Genomic DNA, 23,134 nt, shown 5'->3' with positions numbered 1-23,134 from the left:
CAAACTTTCAAGAGTTAAGAAAAATGTAACAGCTTAATTTTTGAAGTGGAACAGCTATAAAACCCCCATGAAGATTTGCCTTTTTTATTTCAATACAAATATCTTAGGTTTTATGACCTTATTAAAAAAAAAACCACAAGAATTTAATTGTTCTTTTTACACTGTGTTTGTGCCCTTTACATCATATCTCCTACTACTAATAACTAATGAGGATAGTAATTACTTAACAGATGGTAAAAGTGCTTTAATTGCTTTTAAGGACTACTGAGCTTGGCTGTATTTGGGGAGCATTAACTTCTGTGACTTTTCATCTTCCTCAGCTCATTCCAAGTTTGTTCAGCCATCATTAAACATTGAAAGGACTGAGCTTTTTTCTCCAGCACCACCAAATGGGAGGCTAGTAACATGCAGCTGCAGTCCATTGTTATTTCAGACATATATCTTTTGTGAGGTGGCTCTTGGCATTGAGAAAGTAGTACCTTCCCTTTTCTCCACAGTCCTATCACCATGTCATGTTATGCAGTCCAGGGCACCCAACCTTTAGTTACCAGAGCTGCATCTCTCTCCTTTTCCACAGCAAAGAACTATCAGATCTTTAAGAGGAGGCTAGGGGAAAAAATGTAAAGCCTCAAAACTAAATGGGCTGAAGCCTCATTAACATCTTACAATGCATTTACATTATCTCCTGAGTAACACAGGCAACAGAAATTTTCAAATCAGAGGAAAAAAATTCGCAGTCAACACAAACACAGTGACGCTCTTTAGACTTACCTTGCTCTTCAAATAAGTTGCACACTAACCACAGGAAATGCTGGCCTAATTAGTCAAGCAAAACCATCACCAATTCTGCTGAATGCTTCTTCAGATCTAGTGTTTGTCCTTCTGGATTTGTATGTGAATTTGGACAAGGAGCTGCAGCAAAAGATTAAATAAAAAGACTCAAAAATAGCAAAGGATATGTCTACAGACACATCATTCTATCTCGTAATTGTAGCTAAAATAAATTATATGGGTCTTGCTTTTTGCAAAATCTGAAATTATAAATAAGGAAGAATGATTTCATCAAATTCAGGCTCAACTGCCTTCTTACTTATAACTAAGGTTACAATTAAGTCATGCATTTTTATTTGGTATAAGGAATTGTACAGCAAATATCAGATGTGCAAATTCGGGTTAAGTATGCCCAGAAGTATGATTCATTATTAAAAATAAATGTTTACATCAGATTTGTTACTTGAAATAAAATAGATAAATAATTGGATGTGGCCCTGGGCAGACTGTGTGCTTGATGCGGTGGTTGGCAGTCCTGCTAATGGCAGAGGGATTGCAACTGGATGACCTTTGAGGTCCCTTCCAACTCAAGCAATTCAATGATTATATGATTACAGACATATTATAAGGTAGAAGTCATTACGTTTTTATTTCAAGTATAAAATGTAAAGGTTTGATTGCCTTTTGGGAGGAATTCAGAATCAGCCAGGAGTAGAGACAGACAGCAAACTCCCTCTCTCCTTTTGCTGAGTGATGACCCATTGCTCTCCATTTATTGGTGAGCATTTACAGAAGGTAGCCATTCAATGACTGTATGGGAGGCAGCAGCGTTGCCATCTCCTGCGATGTTTAGCCAGTTTTCTAATACTAAAAAACAGCTCCCGGAGTCATAAGGGACATTTTCTCATGATAAAATGCCCTTTTCAGTTTTACCAGTTCTTGGAAAGACTGAGAAAAATATAGTATAAATAATTAACAACGGGAATGCAGAATAAATCAACATTTATGGTTTTTCAATATTTCAATATTTATCAGGGCCCAAATTCTACTTTTCAATGTTTGCCTACCATCCAGGAAAATGTTTCCTTGGGCTTTTTAGATTGATGGCACCTTTCACCAAACATTTAAATCCCCAAGCTCCAGGACTGTGACTGCAACCATTCAGCAAGACCCCAGGGCTTAGCCCAAGCAGATCTTGTCAGAGTAAGCGGTTGACTTCTGCTTATTTTCCTCCATGTACCTCTGAGTTCCTCCGAGTGCAGATATAAACTGTCCATTTATATGCACTGAATCTGAACACCTCCTCTAACACTGCAATTTTATTTTTCATTGAGAAGAAAATGATAGTTATTTGCCCAATGAAAACCCGAACATGACCTGTAACTTGCATTTTGTTCAATAATCTCCAGTACATTCGGTAAACTGCTGTTCTGAGTGTATTATGTTCAAACATAGAGCGAATAATTATAATCATCACCATAAAAAGAAGGACTTGGTAGGTATTAATTTTTTATGCACTAGGCACTTCCTTTGCAATTCTGTTGTCATCTGGCATCATTGTCCCATAAATATAGAGTGCAGCCTGAAACAGCTCTGCCTTGTTTTGTAACATGGTTCCTTAGGAGTTAGAAAGTTTAAGTGGATATAGCTGATTGTAGAGACATTAACATTTAGCACAGATATTATGATGAAAGATAAAACCTAAAAACTTTTAAAATAGAGCTGCACAGTTTAATAAATTCATAGAATCATTTGAGTTGGAAGGTATCCGTAAATGCCATCTAGTCCAACTCCCCTGCGGCAAACAGGAACACCTACAGCTACATCATTTGCTCAGTTTGGTTTAGCCTCACCTTGAGTGTCTCCAGGAACAAAATACCCACCACCTCTCTGCGCAACCTGTGCCAGTGCCTCACCACCCTTACTGTAAAAAACTTCCTCCTTATATCCAATCTAAACTTTCCCTTTTTTAATTTGAAACCATTCCCCTTGCCCAAAAAAATTGTTTTGAACAAGGAGAATCCTTGATTATTTTACACACCAACTTAGGCTAGGCTTTACATGAGCTTGTAGAGGCTTGGGGAAAAAAAAAAAAAAAAAAAAAAAAAAAAGGGAAGACTGAGATATGTGTATGTATACGTATATGCCAAATAAACAAAACCAGAAAAAAATAGGAAAAAAAAAAAAAAAAAAGATAAGGAATAATCACTCAACTGGGGAGACACTAGGAGGAAGACCAAGCCCTCTTTTGCCTAGTTTTTCTTTCCTGCTTCATAGCAATGGATCCTCACATGCTGCACAGGATTCCCTGCTTTAGTGAACTCTTGGATTTGGCTTGGGTTTTCCTAAACATGAACAAAACACTACAGAGCATGACAAACTGGTGTTCACAGTTACTGCGATGTTTCCAAAACTGCATGCACTACTCTTTAGAAACAGATAAATACAGAAGCTGAGCTCTGGGCTGTTTCTGCAGAAAGGAAAGCTGTTCTTACAGTCTCCCAGCTAGTTGCAGCTGGGGTGCATCTCTCTCCCTAGCTGCCAAACCCCTCCTCCAACTCTCCCCACTTAACTATCTTCTCTTCCACGCCAAGTCGCTCAAAAAAGCGTCCTTGCATGGAGGACTGTGCGGCAGAGATAGCTGACCCCTCCTCTGCATAGGCCAGCAGCTAAGCTGGGCTTTGGAGGGGTGAGCCAAGTCCAAATATACAGATCCAGGAAACATCCTTGCACAAAGAGCAAAGGAGAGCAGCAGTGAGGATTCCTCACAAAAATTCTCTTTCGAAATTCTCTTACTCTTTTTTTTTTTTTTTTTTTTAAATCTCACAAATAAATATTTTTCCATTTTAATATACCACTGAATTAAGTGAAATTGCATCATGAGACACACTATTCATTAAAAAGTGAAACAGAAAATGGATCCTCTTCCCATCTGGAAAAGTGCAAAAGGTGCATTACTGGAACTTTAAGCTCCCCTCCTCAGCAATGAGCAGCAACACACTGTCCATACTTAGAAACACAGGAAACAATACATGTTCATTAGGCATTATGTACTTTTTTCTATCTTCCTTTAGGAAAAAAAAAAACAAAAACAAAAACAAAACCATTACGTTCTTTCAAGTCCTCCAGAATCACTAAAAGCAACCACTTTGCAGGAGGCTTTCTGAACCTTGCAGAATTAAAACCGTGAACAGTCTATCACCTTACTTACACTACATGATTTCCAGACCCAGCAAGTATTCTAAGCTCACTCATAGCAAACCACAGATTTACTGTAATTCTGAGAGCCCTGGGTTGGAGCCATTTCAGACACAAAGCACAATCAATCATCCTGAAGCATTTCAGGCTTTTCATTCTTGATAAATGTAAAACACAGAAAGGGTAAACAAAGAAACACCTACAGTTTAATTAAGGGCTGAAAGTCACAGGTATCTTCTGATATTTGAACAAAATTTTAAATAACAAAATTTTAAATTTTATTTGTGTGTGTTATCACACATCTTCCAGTAGAATGCTTCCATGGTTCTAAGCTAACATGTTTTTTGTCTTTATCTTATTTATTTTTATTGAAACAGTAAAATTAATACTTTTCTCACAGCCTCTGGATACTCAAGAACAAAACTATACAAAAACTCCCTTGGTGTTAAAACAATCACTGCAGCAAGATCTCTGAATCTGTAATTATAAAGAACATTTATATTCAGAAAGCAAAGTAAGCATGTTTGCCTTACTAAAGGTGACAGCAAATCGGTCTGGGAAAAGGGGAAAAAAAATGAGTTCAAGAAAACATTAGTAGATAACACACACTCACATCAGCCATCCTGCTACAACTGCTTAAAGCAGTGCCAGAAGTCACGTCTGAGTTCGTGGCAGAGAAGGTGAGAGGAAAATTGACCATGCTCAGCATCCTTTTACTCATCAAGCATTTTCAAAGCAAACTCTGATTTACTGTCATCCTTCCAAGGACATCAAGAAAAGGAGAGAGAAGAGAGCTCACCCTAATGAGGAGCTGATTTGCACCTGAGATCTTGGAGGGGGTGGGAAGGGAGTGGTTCTGATGCAGAAATACCAGTGAAGAGCAGAGATGGTCTTCGGGGAACACATGTATCCTGATGGAGAAGGAAGAGAAATTTCAAGACTTCCACAGACCCTGAAGTATTTGTTCTGAAGTTTCTAATTCTGTTTGCATTCATCCTTCAGAGATATCTGCTTGGGCTAAGCGCATGCAGATCTGGTTTATCACTTCAACAGTTTAGCTCCAGTGGCACAAGAGTGATTAGAGTACAAGAATGGCTGCTCCCAACATCAGTAGAACAACTCAACGAGTGGATCAGGAAAAACTGAATTGATCTTAAGTTCTTTGGTCCATTGTCCCTTCTAGAGTCAGTGCAAAGAAATATGTTCCACATCAGTTACCATGAAGCTTGCAAAGCACATCTTGTGCTTTGTTCTTATGCTGCAAGGATATTTCTAGACGGCATCCAGACTCATTTCAGCTTCTTGGCTGCTTGCACAGGGGATGGAGCAGCATACCTATTTGAACAGCTTTCTGGGGAAAGAAAAGCAGGAGGGCAAAGGCGCACACAGCCATCAGCTGTCTATCAGGGACAGCAGCTGCTTAGTATTAGCTTTTGCTCTGCACTAAGCTCAGAGCATCTGGCAGCAAGAGAGAGCAGCAAGAACACGATCCAGCTCCCACATCAGCCTGCTTCATCCAGAGATTTTGCAGGAAGGAATAGGTTGGAAGCTGGACAGAGCCTCAAAACTCCCAGGTATCCACAAGGGAACTCATTCACTACTAACCATGTATCTGGGAATAATTTCTGTTCTACTGACTGGTTCAATATAGAACAAACTCTACAGGCATTTTCCATAATGTAATAGGTTTGCTTTCATAACTGATACATCTGTGGAAAGGTATCTAGTCTGCAGAGAAGCGCCAAGTGGTACTGTAAAAGTACTGCAAATGCTTGTGAACCCAAAACTCTGACAGAAGATCTGAAAAACCTTGGAAATAAACACAGCAGTTATTATCACAACAACCCTCATAAAGAAGAGGCCATGAAGCTTCTGCAGAATAGCAGGCTAGGCAGAAGAAAAAAGTGATGGTAGTAATGTCTGTGCTTCTTCTACTTCTTATAGTGTATTTATTTATTAACTTGTCTCCAGTCTAATGGAAGAAAAAATAATTAGAAAGAAGAAAGAAATTAAATCCAAATATGTTCATTAGCCTGCAGCTGGGATTCTGGCAGTCTGGTGCTTAAATCTACATGATGCTTTGAGGAGCTCTAGAGTACATCCAGCATCTGCAATTCCGAGGATAAATGAACAGCCTGAACTGAAATAGATGCTCTTGAAATAAAACTAAATCACAATATTATGAGTTTACACTCTTTTTTTCCCTTTTTTTCATTTTATATGGGTAAATTGACCAAAACATATAGAAGCAGGTGGCTATTTCTTCTGTTTTTTTTTTTTTTTTGTTGTTGTTATTTTTGTTGTTGTTGTTTAATGCTAAAACTTTGAGAAAAAAAAGTTAAGCATACAAAGTTATTGTGGCCTTGTGTACGAACAACACCTTGATTCTTGAATTGCATATACCTGCACTTATATTTAAGCAAGAAATCCTTTTGAATCTTTATGATTCAAAATAACAAGCATTTTGGAATGAAATAATTTTTTTTATAGCCCTACATGTAGTATTATATCTCATGGTCTAAATCTGTACAATTAGTATTACCTGTCCTATTAAAAAGTAATCAGTTTTTCATTGGCAATATTCTGGTCTAAAATCATTTGCTGATGCTGTGTTCATATATTTATATAGATATATCGATATATTGGAGAAACTGTTCAACTTTGGATGAGGATTTCTTACCATAAGAAAAGGAACCTGTAAACCTGTAAACTGAAAAAAAAAACAGTGATCTCTGAGAAATGGATCAGACGAATTTCTTTAAAGCTCAGTGGTTACGAAGTTAGTTTTGGCTTTTTTTAATCCCTGGAAATCCATCTCTTCCAGCAGTTTCGTAATAATAAGTTAGAAGAGATTTTCTTATTCATACAAAGTGCCTGTGGGAAAAAATCCTGCTTAATTCTTCACAGCAAATCTTTGAGTACAAACTTCCACAGAGTCACTTTAAGTTGCTCCGAAAACTGGAAATGATGTTTTGGTTACAGCTTACAGATGGGCACTGCTTTAGAAAGATCCTATAAGTAGATAGAGACAAATCTTATTAAGTCAAATCTCTTCATTTCCGCCCTTATTCTTCAGTATGTTTTGAATATGATTTCAAGAAAGATGATATCTGAGCTCTGAACTTTCAAAGCAGTGAGAAAGACATGTGCCACTTAAATCTTCTTTTATTCCTAGAATATGTTTTTGGATCTGGAAGTACAAACTGTGTCAAGTTCCAGGGTAAGAGCAGAGAGAGGGGCATAGGAAATAACCGAAGGAATTTGGAGTTTCACACTGCTGGTAATATGAGTATCATCTGCCCCATTAAACAGCGGCTACAGTTTCTTTGAGCAACATTACTGTTATCCAGCTGCCTTTAATGCTCAGTTTAGGAAAATGAACTACCATGTGGCTGACAGATGTTTGACTCGAATAATGTATTATGATCTAGTGGAAATGTCAGATAACATTCTTCACCCATTTGCTTAAGGTTCTTTTTCCTCATTCAAAATGTAAAGTGCAACATCTTGTAGGTCTATGAGTAAAACTCACTTTTGGATTAAAATTATATCCACTTAGATGGTATGCAAAAGTATGCAAACATCTATTTTAGTGCTTTCAGCTTATAAAAAAGGAGACCAGAGTGAAAAATCGTTAAATAAGTAGATAAGTATGCAACATAGGTTTGTTTTAGCTTCACGGGAGACGGATGAACAAGATCATACAGTCCTAAATTTCCACTGTTTGCCTGAGAGCAATGCTCTCTGTGTGTTTTTTTTTAAAGATCTTGTCAGTAAGCTCAGCCAAAGTATCTTGAAAATTTAAAAATTACTGTTTTTTGGGGGTAATCACTAGTAATACTGATCAACAGAACTTGTTTCCTTACGTTCTTGTTTCTGTCCATTGGTGGTACCTTTCCATATAACTGCATTAAAATGGGGCACCTTGAGGATCTGGAACTATCTTTTTGTTCAAGGTGCAGTCATTATTAATGAACTGGGTATGTCAGTGCTTCGTACTTTTCAAAGCCTGCAACAGTAACAACAGTGCATTTTTAAATGAGAGTTTTAAAATAATACAATAATTGTGTCAGTTGGTAATAGAATACAAAAATAATTGGGCCAATGCATTTCTATCCAGAGAGAGCTTACCTAACAAATTGGGGAAGACTGTGTTTTGGTATTGCACAGCTTTGGAAATGTAAGGTTCACAGAGCTTAGATAATAGTGAGCTGCAAACCTGCAGCATTTTACAATCCCCTGAACTGAACTAGCAATCCAAAAATACCAGTTTTCCAATTACTAGGCAATGCATTTCCCCTGACTGCTAACAGAAATGTATGCCATAAGAATCTGTTGGTTTGGAATGATTCTCACTATAGTAGAATAGTGTATGTAGTAAAATAAAATAAAATTATAAGCTAAAGAATTTAAATAAAAAGCTGAGTTAGTAAAAAAGCACTGAATGTTCCACAGTCCCAGGAATTTAGAAGATAAATGTTCAGAATTTTTCTTCCATAAGTCTATATGTTTCCTTTCACAAAGTTTTGATATGTTAACAGATGTATATTTTAGCTTACTGGGTTATTTTCCATCTGATGAGGAAAATCTAAGCAATCTAAAAATCTGAGATGTTCAAAATAAGTTGTCAATCAAAATATAGCATAAATATGCACAAGCCTTTGGAGAAAAGGTGTTAATTTCATAAAAATTTCTCTAGATGAACTGTAAATTTTGTATTACAAAAAAGAAATATAAGCAGAACTCATGGAGGAGAAGAATAAACTTGCAATGAAGATCAAAGCTTGATGTCACAAAAAACCTTCACTGCTATTAGGTAATTCTTTTTCTCCTCTAGTCACACACAGAATAATTACAGAGTTTTATCTGTTTTTGTCAGGATGTAGGAAACACATTAGACAGACATGTAGAAGACATTCATCTGAATACTCGCAAATTTGCCTCACTGAATAAGAAATACTTAGATGACCTCTTTAGGTAGTTTCCAACTACAAATTACTTTAGTTTTATTCTTTCTATAGTAAATAAATGATGTACGTTCCTCTTTGGTAACAAAAGGACACCTCTTCAAGTATGTTTGTGCCCTTTAAAAAGAAGATAGCGCCTAGCAGAATTCTGAGGAACATGTAGAGAAGTATTTCCTAATTCAGAGTCACCTTGATAACAGAAAGATGATCCACACAGAAATTTTTGAAAATTAAACTAAATATATTAATATCTTTGAATCTACCCAAGTTCCAGACTAACTAGTTAAATGGACCAGGTCTTTGGACTTGTTCCATTAAAACAAAGGACGTTGCAGTCACTTATGGTCTTGCTTTCATACTCACTAGAATTACTAAAACAGCCATTTTCAAATAGAGTAAACTAAGTCATACGTACAAGGGCACAACATAATGCATTTTTATTAAGAAAATAATTGGGGAAAATCCAGAAGAAGCAAATACTCTTGAACTGTGAGAATTCCTGACTCAGGATTATGGTACAGATATTGGTGATCTGTTTGTAAGAGAATAATTATAATCGTTCCACAAGTAAAAAGTTTCCAAAGAAGTTCTGATGAAACATTCATAGAATTGAATAAAATCTTGCTTCTAATCTCTCGTTGAACATGTAGAATATTTCAGTTTATTGCTTCCAGCAAATGTGATGCGTTTTTAAGAAACTTGATCTTTATATTTTTAAGAATGAAAAAAGAAGGGAAATTGCCTGTTGACTCTGATTTATGAAAGAACTTGCCTCACTTTTAAGCCATAAAAGAGTACATTCATTCTTTCTTACAAAAAAATTAAAAAAAAAGCCAATTGCAGCAATTTTCCAGGTGCTTTTTTCTTTTTTTTTTTTCTTTTTTTTTTTTTAATATGAAAATTCAACTACTGCCATCTATTGATACACAGTGAAGGGTCCCTCTGAAAGAGCACATCTTCCCTCCATCCTTTCTAAAAGTAAAATATCAAGAGTGAAAATAGAGCACTGAAAGAATTCTTTTCTTTTATAGTAGTGAAACACAGTGATTTTGGGAATTAAGATTAAGTAGTAATTTGAGAGCAAAAGACCAGGCTGCTTTTAATTTAGAGGTAAATCTTCAAACATGAAGGACAACACCCACATATACTGGGGAGATCTGTCATTAAATGACTTGTCTAATAAACACATCCAAAATGCCTATTTGCACTACGCTCATTAGATCATATTCAGGTGCGTTGGCCTGCATTCAGCTCTTTAACAGCAGCCTCATCTCACTGGACATGCTCATTCTCAAAGTCTTTGGAAAACATCCTGTGTTTCCAATCATCTGTGGAAGGAATGCACTGACCTGAATTAATTAACTGAAATCAAGCCAGTATTATAAAGGAACAAGACCAAAAAAAGAAATGCACTGAATCAGAACAAGAAGAGAGTTCTGACTTTCACAAAGCTCAGGCTTCACAACAGAGAGGAAATTTTGATCTTCAGGAAACTGCCATTACAGCTGAGGAATGCAGTTAGAGCAGGGCAAGCTCATGGGAGCGGAAGGAAAGGCAAGGAAAGGTCTGAAGTAGAATCTAGTCATTTCTTGCTGTTGTATATCACAGCAAATATAGTGCAATTCTCCAATACTTATTTTGGTTTCTCTTGTGCTGAACAGCAACAGCACTCATTACCTCCTTTATTCTACGAACTAAGGTCTGCGTCTATATAACACACATTGCTCTCCCTTTCTCAAATGAATAACAAGGCTATTTACAGCTTCCATGAACATTTCTTCACTCACTGCCTCTTGCATCTTCAGCTGATGATGCACATATAAGAATTTTGCCCTTCAGAAAACAAGCTTGGCTTATCTGTACGGAAATCTGGTTTATTAATTTGTTTTCAGCTGAGTATACAAAATATCTGCTGTGCACTTTCTACATTTTGTCAACATCTTGCTAATTACTTAAATGATGCAGGTTTTTTTTTTTTTTTTTTTTTTTTTTTAATGAGACATATTGGGGAGAGGGAAAGTGGAGAGTCTGTCTTCAGTTACTCATTTCATTTATTCAAATTACAGCTTTCCAATCCAATATTGCAGAAAAAAAAATGCTCCAGGGTAAATTTGGAAGTCTGTTTCATTATGATCCCTTAAGTATAATGTAATTAGAATCATGCCATGAATGAATAACAGTTTAGAAGCAATTATTTTATGACTAGGTGAATTTCTACCTCACAGCAAATATTCTCACATTTTTGTCTGCTAGCCTTTTCAGCTGCTGTTAAGATTAGAAAGATTAAATAGGCATTTATAATCATGAAAGGAAACCAAGAGCAATCTTACTCTTGTTTGAGAAAGCTGAACTAGGGAAACTGAAGACTTGGGTCAGCCATAGGTCCTGTGAAAAAAGCTGGGGCATGATAGAGACCTGATGCAGAGCTCACTGAAGACTCACAGTGTCTATTGGATGGGGACTTTCAGAAACTGCTGGTCCTTAGTCTGTGATCAGTGTCTTGGAAGAAACACAACACAGATTCACTGTTAGGTTGGAGAGGGCTTTAACTGATGGAAGCACGGCACCCTCATGGTGATATGTCTGAGCATAGAAGTGCAATGAACACAGAGAAAACTGAATTCAATTAGCCCACAAATCAGTTAATTGCTCTATTATAGAAAGGCAAGAATGGAGACTTTAGAGCTGAGGCAGTTCTCAGCCTATTGCTCTCACTCTCTGCTTGAGTTAGAGCTGCCAATTATGTCATCTCAGGGTATTTCTGTTTCAAGAACCAAGCATCAACGGAGAGCTTCCAGGACTGCTATAGATTTCATGACTGGTAGTTTCCTGACAAGTATTTGAAAAAACTAGAGTGGTAACCATAAGAAATTCACTTCTTAAGAAATTATACTATTTAGACATTATAGATGAAAAACATATAAACAATCTCTTTAGCCATGTGAAGGAATTCTGCCCTTCCTAATTAGGATTGTGTAGTCTACAACTCTGCCATACCATGTGAAACAGTGCAAAATAAGAAGTGCATTGCTAATTGCTTCTTTATTTCAGCACTGTGCAAGAACTGTAAGTCATTTAGTATTCAACCTGAAAACTTAGCTTCATATATCTCTGGTGGAATTCCCATTTGAAGGCCTTGGAGCTCACCAGAAGTGTGTCCCTTCTTTCTTTTCTACTAAACTTATTTTTCTTTTAAAATAAAAGTTACATTAGTTATTATTGTAACAGTCTGCACATAATCTGCTGAGAATAAATATCCATGTAATGAGCCTGAAATGATATGGTAATTTCTTAATTCAAAATGATTATATGGCTATTTGTGCCCTCTAAAATAAGGTATTACTTATTCAGCTCAAACAAATTACTGTTTGCCCAGGTTTTGAACTCTGGTAAACAGTAGCATAACAGTCAGCTGAATACAAATTCTGAAACAATTTTATGTTAGATGTTTACTCACACAGAAACAGAAACAAATATTTGACAAAGCAACAGACTTTAGTACAACCAAGGGAGAAACAACAAATAGGCCTTGAAAATAGAACTGAAAACACAGCCAAGTCAGTGTTACAAGGTCACCAGCTGGCACAAAGTCACCTCAATGCCTGCTATAAAGTCTCACAAGCTTGAAAACGTAGATAAAAAAGTGGGATTTGCTTAGTTTACTTCAGCTTGTTGTTTGCATCAGAGTTAACTGCACAACTCCCTTCATCACCTGGAGACACAGATAGGAAAGCCAACGCAGAGATGAAAACTGGAAGAAGGAACATGAGAAGCTATTCACATTATTGATTCTTCCAAGTCAATAAAAAGTCTTCCACTAGCTTTAATGGAGTCTAGAGAAGACCTAGATTTCAGAGCACTAATAAAAGATTTAAAAGTCACCTCGTTCTAAGTGGCAATACAAGGCTTTTTATTAACTTTAATAATATCAGCTAAAGCCACAGGCACTCATGACTATTGACTGCTAAATGGCAATTCCTAGGTTTCTCAGCCTGAAGGATGACTGATAATGAAGGACTTGTAGACAGATTGGTGCTGCTTTGTATGAAGGCAGAGCCTTTCAAAACCCAGAGTGGACTTCAAGTATTTCCTAGACATGAATGAATGTGCACTGAGTGAATTATGCAAGTGAATGAAATTGTGTGTACTAATCATTCTGTTATGATTAAATATTTGGGCCTGTGATGAAACTTAAATCTATACTTGATTTCCTATGTCTGTGCTGCCCAAATACTCATTTATTTCCTTTTCTTGATTGAAACTCAGTGGATTGAGACTTAAACCTGTATCTGTACTTGGAGTTGCAGACTGCACTCATAGAAATGGACCTGTACGCATGATCTGTTATACCATTTCCTGCTTCTAGAAAAGAAATTAAAATCAACTTAAATCTGATGCATCCTAATTACATACCTCCTGGCTGAGGAATAAAATTCAATAATCAACTTTCCACTTAAAAAAACATAGGCAACACGCAATAATCTGAAGAAAATATTTTTAGAGGATGACAGATTACAAGGAAGAAACATTATATAAATGTTTTCAACCTAGAACAGAGTCATCCAAAAGGTGTGGTGAATAAAACAGTCCTTCATATTCAGAGATGTCTCAGATCCACTCCTAACAAGAGTAAGTAGCTGCTCCAAATCTCTAAGAAAATACTGCTTATTTCCAGTTAACATATGTGCAAAACAGTATGTAAAACTTTGCATAACTTAAATTATAGCATTCATTTTTATGTACAACTGATTTTTTTCTTTCAGCATTTGGTATCCTTGAGCTTATTTGTGCATCAGATTATTGCAATATCGTTACTTAGAACTACTGCAGAAAAATCAACATTGTACTCTGTTCTTCATTTGCTTTACCAGCTGTTTTGCATTATTTGGAAAAAAAAAAAAAAAAAAAAAAGCTGCATGTAATGGTAAAACATAATATCACTCACACAATTTTATTAATTTGTTTTTGACCAGAAACCACCATTTTCTCCCATTATATCTATTTCTTATCATTCAGAAAATTGATGACATGCTGTGTAAGTTTGTCTTCCAGTTTGTTTTCTTGGAAGAAGTTTTCTGGTTGTTTCATCTGTGGTTGTGTCATTTCAACAGCATGCTATACCTCTGTCCTATGGCTAAGTGGCTTCAGATTGCTTTGTGCTTTTTCATGTTTGGTCAATTTAACTCAACCTTGATCTTTGCCTTACTGTTTTGCATACCAGTATTGTTTTGGGTGCTCTTGGTATTTATGCTTACATATTTTTGAGAAAACAGGCCTTAAGCTACTCTCTCTACAGTTTTCTACATGAATTCTTTTAAAGAACAACAAGGAAAAAAGAAAAAGCAAAACTGAAAAAGAAATCAGCAACAACAAAAGAGGTTTGGCCCTTTCTTTAGCTGTAAGTTAACATTTTTCTTTTAGTCTGACATAAATGGCATAAATTTGGTAGCTTGTCATAGCCTAGTAGTTAATAGTTCCACCATTGTTTCTTGCAAACAGCAATCAAGATTGTTTGGTCTGTCTCACATATTTATGGTACAACCAACAAAACCTCCACTACATTCAAGATGCTGTTCCCACTACTTCTAATGGGACTTCCATCACTGTGTTTAGATCTGAACACTCCACTACTAGTAGCAGTACATGTAAAAGAGTGGAACAGAATATCTAGAATTGGAAAGGATCAAAAGGATCATCAAGTCCAACTCCTGGTTCCACAAAGATCCACCCCAAAATCAAATCATATTTCTGAGAGTGCTGTTCAAATGATTCTTGTAGTTCAGAATGCTTGGTGCCACAACCTGGGGAGCCTGTTCCATGCCCACTACCCTCCGGTGAAGAACCTTTTCCTAACACCCAACCAACCCTCCCCTGAATGGCTCCATGCCATTCCCTTGGGCCCTGAACCTATCATCAACACTGACCTTCCACTCCTTGTGAGGAGCTGTAGGCTGATGAGGTCTACACTCATTTTGTATAGGTCAAGGAACATCAGTTGCTCCCCATACATCTTGCTCTCTATACCTTTCTTCTTCTTCCTAGCCCTCCTTTCGGCACTCTAATAGCTTAATGCCCTTCTTAAGTTGTGGCCCCAGATTTGCACTCAGTGCATGAAATGCATACAGGTGCCTTTGTCCATTTTAGGTGATGATATCCAAATGATCTCGAACATATCAACTGAAACTTCAGCTTTTATTCTAATTTAAATGTTATTTTACCATCTTGAATAAATGCATCTTACCTGTCTCAACAATATTGCCTGTTTTCAGCTTATTTGGCTTTAAGTCAAGCCTCAGCTGCTCTATAATGATTTGTTCAAGTTTATGACATTACACATTGTTGACTAACAGCCTCATTTTGCTTACTGTCAACATTACAGCTGGTTTTGAATTTTTCTAAGTTGCCTATTCTGGCATGAATTTAATTTCATTGATGTTTAACACTGATCCTGAGGGCTCCTCTTTGACTGTTTGTCACCCAAAGATCAAATACTTTTGCTGTTGACTTTTAAAATCAATTATAATCTTGCAGGATTTGGCTGAGAGGATAACCCAAAGTGAAAGGCAACGAGTCTTAAGAGAGAAAGTTTCCTGATGCATTAAATAAGATTGATTTTCTACTTGCAGAAACAAAAGATCTAGTAAAAGAAAGGAGAAAAAAAAAGGAGCTAAGTCTTTCCTATGATACATATAAAATGTGCATAAATCCATATTGCTGTTGTTGAATTTTAGGATCTGTTATAATAGAGGACAGTCTGGCAAAGTGCTGGAGGGATGCTGTTACACAACATGTTCACAAGACTTAAAGGCACCTTTTCTTCTTTCTTTAAACACTTCAGTTTTTCCTGTGACATATTCTATCTTTAGTTCAATTAATAATATAAAACAAAACAAAAATTTAAATATATCCCTGTCAATAAATCCCTTTAACCTAATATTAAGAAACAACAAAAATCTAATTGAAGTGCAATTTTTCATTTCTACACATTTCCTCATCTGCTTCCTAGTTCTGATATTTTTGTTAATTGGATCTGAACTAAATGTCCAAATTTAACAGAACAATTGAGCCAAACTGAAGTAATGCACTACACAATTTTTTTGTTGTTAATAGATAAATGCCTTCACTTTCAGAGTCATTTTCTTATCTATATAAGTGACTAATACAGATTAATAGACTCATTGGAAAAACTACACGATATCTAAGATGAACAAGCAAATATTTTCTTGAAAATATCCTTTTCACACTGTGAACAACAATTCCTCCAATTCACAGAAAAGATATACATTTGCTTTACAGTTTGAATTAAGTTGAAAAACATTTTAAGGTACTGAATTTGAATTTTTTTGGAGGAATTATTCACATATGGAAAAGCAGAAGGTCACTAAAAACAGATTTTAAAGTGATGTATTTTAAAAGCTTATTGTTACAGCATATTGAATCATCGCAGAAGATAAGCATAAGAGTACAAGGCCTTTTGTCTAGCAGTTCTTAGTAAGGAGTTGCTGTTATGTGATCGATAACAGGGAAGAAGCTTGGGAAAAGACAGCCAGAAGGTAGAAAACAGTGATAGAGAAGCAACTCAGGGAAAGATGGAAGAGCTGCAAATAGCAGACTCAGAGAAGTTAAGGAAAAGAGCAGATGGGCTGGCAGAAAAAGCTACTCAGAGAAGCCCGTGATAATATAATTGCTTAATTGGCTAGAGTGTCTGAGCAAGGAACTGCAGGATTGCCCTTTATTTGTCTTTCCAGGCCACAGATTGCTATAAGTAGCTTCTTTTTACCCCTTCTGCTTTTCAGTTTCTCCTTCCCACAGTTGAGAACCTTCCCATTAATGAGAATTTGTCATTACAGAAGCAAGCCACAAAGTCCTGAGAGACAGGGAATGACCTCTCCTGAGGTCAATGCATACATACACTGACATGGAACAGAAATCCAGAATTGTTAGGAAATAATTTCACCTAAAAATTATGTTTGGAAATGTTTTTGTTTTCCAAACACCAGTATATTTTCCTTCTGAAAACTGCTTAACTGCCTTTTTTTTTTTTTTTTTTTTTTTTTTTTTTTTTTTTTTTAGTCCAAATGGCAACAATTTATTGTATTAAACAGGACAATATATTCTGCTAAAAAATCAATGATAATCATTTTCTTAGAATATTGTCTTCTGGGAATTTGGACATTTTTAGCACAAGTGAGGAAGTTTCAAGTTACAGCCAATTATATAGCCATGTAAGTCATTAGCTAGCTATATGTATTTCAATCACATTATCCAGGGAGGAGTATTTCTCAACCCCACAGAGAAAATGGGAGCCCAGGCAATAACAGCAATACAAATGTGGCTACACGCTGATCAGCTCATGAACAAAAGAAAATGAACCATTTCAGGTTCAGGAATACAGTGTTCTATTTCAATCAAAAATGCCAAAACAAAATATTTCAATTTCTCCAAATGAGTGTTCTGTGGGCTGGTGTTAAAATTCCATCTTCCTCAAAATAAAAGCAAATCTCGATATAGCCCAGGGGAGGAAACCATGCAATTTCTTCTCATCTACTTGTTTCTACTCCTCATTTTCAGAACACATCCTAAATTATAGAAGTAGTTAGTAAAGAGGACAGTGAACATCATGAAATGTTTAAAAAAAGATAGTCTGAGCTTCACAATAAGTTAGTAGGAACCATAGGAGTCTAAAGAACCCTACCAGTGTGATGAAAATAAAATTTTATTTGGGATAGAATCATCGCAACTGAAATCTAAACAAAAATAAACAGATCCACGATGTAACTGTTCATGCACATACAAAACACTAAAAACAAATTCATAAAGATATCCTGTTGTCAGAACTCAGCATTAATTTGCTTTCCAATTCCAGTCAATTTGTTATCACAAATGCCTTCTATTAAAATGTTTTATCTGATACAGGGTGAATTAAAACTATCTTTTTATTCTGATGATAGAGATGCACTTAGCAGCATATAAAATAGTGATTTAATGGACACTTAATGGTCTGACGCTTTAAATGAACAAATCATAAATTAAAGCTTTCGTAGACTTTTATGCTTTCCCATTTGGATCCTAAAAACACAATTTGCATTCATTATTTAGGGCTGATATATAGTAGTTTGCCTCTCAATGACATTCAGTTGTATCACAATGTTTGTCCCCATCGCACGCTTGATAACAACATTTTGCCTTTTAAGGAGCTCTTCATTTAAGGTCCTGCTCACAGCCCTCCCAAGCTGAAGATGGGCAGAATTGTTTCAAACTCCTCTGGGTAACTGAATTTACTGAAATAACTAGAAACTGAGCAATTGCTAGCTATAAATCTATTTCTTCTTCTCCAATTCACTTCATAATTTCAATCGAGACGGTAGGGCGTGGATTTCCAAATCATCATGTGAAAACTGAGCCAAAAACCTTGATAAGTAAATCATAGTCTTGTATGCACCAGATATGACACTACAAGAAATACCTTCACATAAATAGATTTGAAAAAACACATTTTTTCCCTTCTGTAAGTATTTTGTGTTTTAAAATGCTCTTCTATATGTTTTTTACATCTGAACATTTACTACTGCGAACCAAGGAACCTCAAACTATGATACCTGCTTGTCTCACAAGATAAACCAGAAGAAATAAAACAAAACCCCAAAACCTACTGAAATCAAAGCATCAAGATATGTAAGTTCTTAAGCACAGCAATACACATATTCTAAATTGAATTCAAGGACTTCTACCCTACTACCTGGCAGTTTATGTCCTGGTCCTCAGTCCTGGGAGAGGGAAGGCAATTCTGTGCTCCCCACCATCCTCAGCCATGACTTGATAGAAGAGAAGGTTCATGGGAGGTAACTGTGCCAGTCCTTTAAGCACTTCTTAGAAAGAGGAGGAAAAAGTCACTACAGGTTTCATTCAAGGCATTTATAAGAAATCACACATCAGACTGCTTGGTAACAAAGGCAGAAACACTCTGTTCTGTACCCATTTCCACCCACATATGCAAACCATGCAGCTGGCCTTTCCTCCAAACCCCCAGTACAAAAGCCTCTGCTCCCATCATTACTGTCTAATAGAGTACTCTAGAATCTGTCCAAATAGGAAGACAAATCTGTAGCAACAAAGGCATAGCTGTTTTTCTCTTTTAACCAGTAGTTGATCCTCTCTTGTAATTTACCTGGCAAGCAGCTCGCAAAACAGCTGGTCACTCACTCACTCCTCCAATTCCAGTGAGGATGAGGAGAGAATTGGGGAAAAAAACATAGAGCTCTTGGTTAGAGAGTATAATACTTATTTATCGAGACAGTAAAGGAAAATCACAATGGTAATGATAATAACGTAACATAAATTTACAAAATCAGTGTTGCACAACACAGTTGCTCGCCATCTCTCAACCAATGCCCACCCAGTCTCTGAGCAGCAGCCATTTCCCTGGCCAGTTCCCCTCGTTTTTATGGCTGTTTTTTTTTTCCACATGATATGGTATGATATGATATGGAATATGCCTTTGGCAAGTTTAAGTCAGCTGTTCTGTTTATGTCCCCTCCTAGCTTACAGTGCTCATCCAACCCCCTTGCTGGCAGGACAGTATGAAAAGCTGAAAAACTGATATGTTCTTAGCTCTATACTACACTGCTCAGCGACAACTAAAACACCAATGTGTTATCAACACAGTTTTTCTCCTCAAGTCAAATTATAGCATCATACCAGAATCCAAGAAGAAAATTAACTGTCTCACATGCAAATAGAACCAATAACTTTTATAAGGGGCCGTTTTTATACACACGTACTGCTATACATGTAACATAATCCTACACGTTATCCAGTTTCCCTTCTTCCTGCATCACTGTGGCTTTCAATACATAAGTAATTTGTGATTGAAACAAATATACAAGCACCATATAACACACACGTACACATAGATTTCTGGATATATATATTCATTTTGCATATAAATATTACTTTTATTGAAATATAGTACTTACCTAAAATAAAAATAATTTCTCAGTCAAAGTATTCCTGGTTAAAAGCAATAAAGCCAAAATAATTTAATCATTTGCTCAATATATTTTGAAATTTTAAAATAGAATGCCTTCAATTATTTTTTTCAGAATAAGTAATGGAAATAATTTTAATATTACAGAAATAATTTTACTATTTTTTTCCCCCAACAGCTTCAATTAATTTAGAGGGTTGTTTTATTTCACTTCTGAATTACTCCTGCACATCCTGGTTTATCACAATCTGCTAATAAAGCATTTTCAGACTGTTTCAATGGTAACACATAGGTGGAGTATTTGTTGACCCCATAATAAGGTGTGCTTGCATTTTTTCTTCTTGTACTGTATGACTAGAACTTACCTCATTTTTAAATGTGTTGTCATCTCTAGGTCATTTCAGCCATTTCTGCCTTCTGCACCGTTTCCTCCCAGTAAGTATCTACATTTGCAATAATTCTCTCCTGACCAATTAGTATTGGAAGTACCATACCTCATTTCCTCCTATTCTCTTTCACGTCCATTTTCAACTTCTTCCATACTGCAAGCCTAACAGGATTATATAAATATCAATATCAGTATCTCAAATGATAGATTCTCAAATGTAAGATCTCAAATGAGATCTTACATCCTCCTACTTATTATGATTGCTATTATTAGCCAGTGATCTTTTCCTCCCACAAGTAGTATAGTTTTCTTTTTTATTTCATACAAAACTTTATTGCATTTTTAAAATATATAAGTAACAGTTTAATGCCATAAAAATGAATGTGAATTTCATCACAAAAAATGTGTTTAAGTAAAAAGAGACATGAGAGTAAGAAAAGGTTAAAAAATAAGATATTTTTATGCATACTTAGTCTTCCCAAAATAGTTTTCTAGTTGCTTAATATGTGTGACACAGTCAAATCTACACTGTCTATTTCATCTGTTTCAGGGCTGCATTCATTCCAATTAGAACAAAAATCCTCTTTATAAATTGCCATGTGATGCCTGTTCTTCATCCAGCCAGCTTTGGGACTGCTAATACAATCACTTGTAAACCATTATCAGACCTTCAGAAATTCATATGCTTACAGTCTTCATATTTCTGTCATCTTTCAGGGACTTTGGATATTAAATGAATTGCTCTGTGACAGTCTGCAAAGAAAAGACTTAAAATTATTGTATAAAAAGTGTGTTCAATTTCCTTAATAAAAAATCACTATAAATAGTCTATTAAATGGTCTTTTGGCATTTTTGTTGAATTTATATGTGACAAATGCTAGAACAAGCCTAATTAGACATATTAGTGTGAACTATTGTTAGGGTGCTATCGCATGGCAGTTCTGCAACATATTTCTTCTATAGAATTTAATGCTTAAACCTTTTATAATTAAAGGCTAACCATATCCATTATATATGCTTATTCGTATACAGAGCTCTTTCTTCTTGTAACCAGGTAGTCAAACGAATGTTATATTCAAAGCACTGAATACACCTTCTAATAACTACAGATATGAGAAAGCACTTTTATATTAGCTTCCCAGAACTAAGGGAAGGAGAGCAGCAGGACAAATTAGGACTGATCTCCTCTCTCTCTTTTGTAAAACTTAAGAGATTCACATAAGAGATTTCAGATCTCTTAAGAGCAGATTCCCTGCCTATCACACCATTCTGATGAATTTACATCAAAGTAAGACAATATAACACACTTTTTTCTTGTATTGTTTTCTTTTGTTTTTCCTGTTTTACTGATACAAATATTCCTAAATTAATATAATGCATACAGTGGCACTCTAAAAATCTATGTTCCACTAACGAGGGAATTTCACATAATTATATTGTAGATTGCATAAGTGTTTTTATGTGTAATCAGGATTACATGGCTCCTTATTCAAATATCTTACAAGTGTTGTGTTATAACAGAGAGGCTTAACTCTAGAAGAGTTAACTTTCCTTCAGAAGTGATTTTGATTATCCCTGAGTTTTCCTACAGAACTGCTGCTTTCTCATTTCCATCTAACTACTTTGCCCTTAATCCCTTCTACCTTTATCAGTCTCCATTGCCTCTAAGTTTGGATTATTTCAAACTTCAGGTTATATGAAGACTTATTTTACAGCACTGGCCCATTTAAAAGGTTTTCAGATTTGATGTGTGGCTTTTCTGCATGAAAGTATTGCAGTTGTCATAGTAAAAGATCTTTAGATTGAGTAGCATCATGGTGACTGAAGTCCAGTTAATGTGCAAACAGTCCCATTATTAATATGCAAGAATATGACTTGAATAGTCTTGCTGAATGATTCATTTTGCACACTATCACTATATTTGGAGTAGTTTATAAGGACCATTGCTATCTCCAAAGTTGATCGTGAGCTACAAGGAAACCCCAGTTAATTAATTCTTACATTAACTTTAGATAAGATCCTCTCCAAAACAAATGCTCAACCTTTTTCAGGAGAATCTCACTTGTTTGATTTGATCTTCTTTCAGCATGGAAGAACGTATTTGGGAAATCCTTTCTGCTTTCACAAGGCAAAAATACCTTTTGCAGACACAATCGGCAAAATCCTGTCTTCAGTGGTTGTTTTTTTTTTGCAACAAGTTTTCAAGAACAATAAAGGTTTGTGTAAGAAAGCTTTTCTATTTGAATCTGTAATATGTCTATTTATCCAAATGCTCTTTGCCAAATGCTCTCTCTTCCCTGCAAATCCATTTGCAGTTTCTGATAAATAATGACAGAAACAGGAAAAAAATTGTATTCTAGAAAAGCTTCAGACACATAAATGACAGCAAGACAATAGATACTTCTAAATTAAATTAAATTAAATAGGGACTGGAGCACCTCCCCTATGAGGACAGGCTGAGGGAGCTGGACTTGTTCAGCCTGGAGAAAAGAAGGCTACAGGATGACCTCATTGCAGCCTTTCAGTACCTAAAGGGAGCCTACAAACAGGAGGGGAATCAACTCTTTGAAAGGGTTGACATGTGTAGGACGAGGGGAAATGGTTTCAAGCTGAGGGAGGAGAGATTTAGGTTGGACATCAGGGGGAAATTCTTTACCCAGAGATTGGAGAGGTACTGGAACAGGCTGCCCAGAGAGGTTGTGGATGTCCCGTCCTTGGAGGTGGTCAAGGCCAGGTTGGATGGGGCCCTGGGCAGTCTGATTTAGCATTAAACGTGGAGGTTGGTGGCCCTGCATGTGGCAGGAGAGCTGGAGATTCATGATC

At 36.1% G+C, this 23,134-nt stretch overlaps 1 long non-coding RNA gene across 2 annotated transcripts in view; it reads right to left on the bottom strand.

Annotated features, from left to right (window-relative positions):
* LOC122156841 overlaps positions 1-19,779 on the bottom strand; it is a 32,931-nt gene extending 13,152 nt beyond the window's left edge. Inside the window, exons 1-3 of one of the 2 annotated variants that reach the window (XR_006167673.1) lie at positions 19,105-19,779; positions 18,676-18,805; positions 772-912 (exon numbers count right to left, since the gene is read on the bottom strand). This is a non-coding gene — a long non-coding RNA (uncharacterized LOC122156841). The remainder of the gene's footprint in view (positions 1-771; positions 913-18,675; positions 18,806-19,104) is intronic. The other variant, XR_006167674.1, reaches the window with a different exon arrangement.
* Positions 19,780-23,134: the final 3,355 nt, after the last annotated feature.

The sequence above is a fragment of the Centrocercus urophasianus genome, unplaced genomic scaffold (assembly GCF_019232065.1).
Source record: "Centrocercus urophasianus isolate 14NV4802_14NV808 unplaced genomic scaffold, USGS_Curo_1.0 seq_13, whole genome shotgun sequence".
Lineage (NCBI taxonomy): Eukaryota > Metazoa > Chordata > Aves > Galliformes > Phasianidae > Centrocercus > Centrocercus urophasianus.
This window is presented reverse-complemented; position numbering and strand designations above follow the sequence as displayed.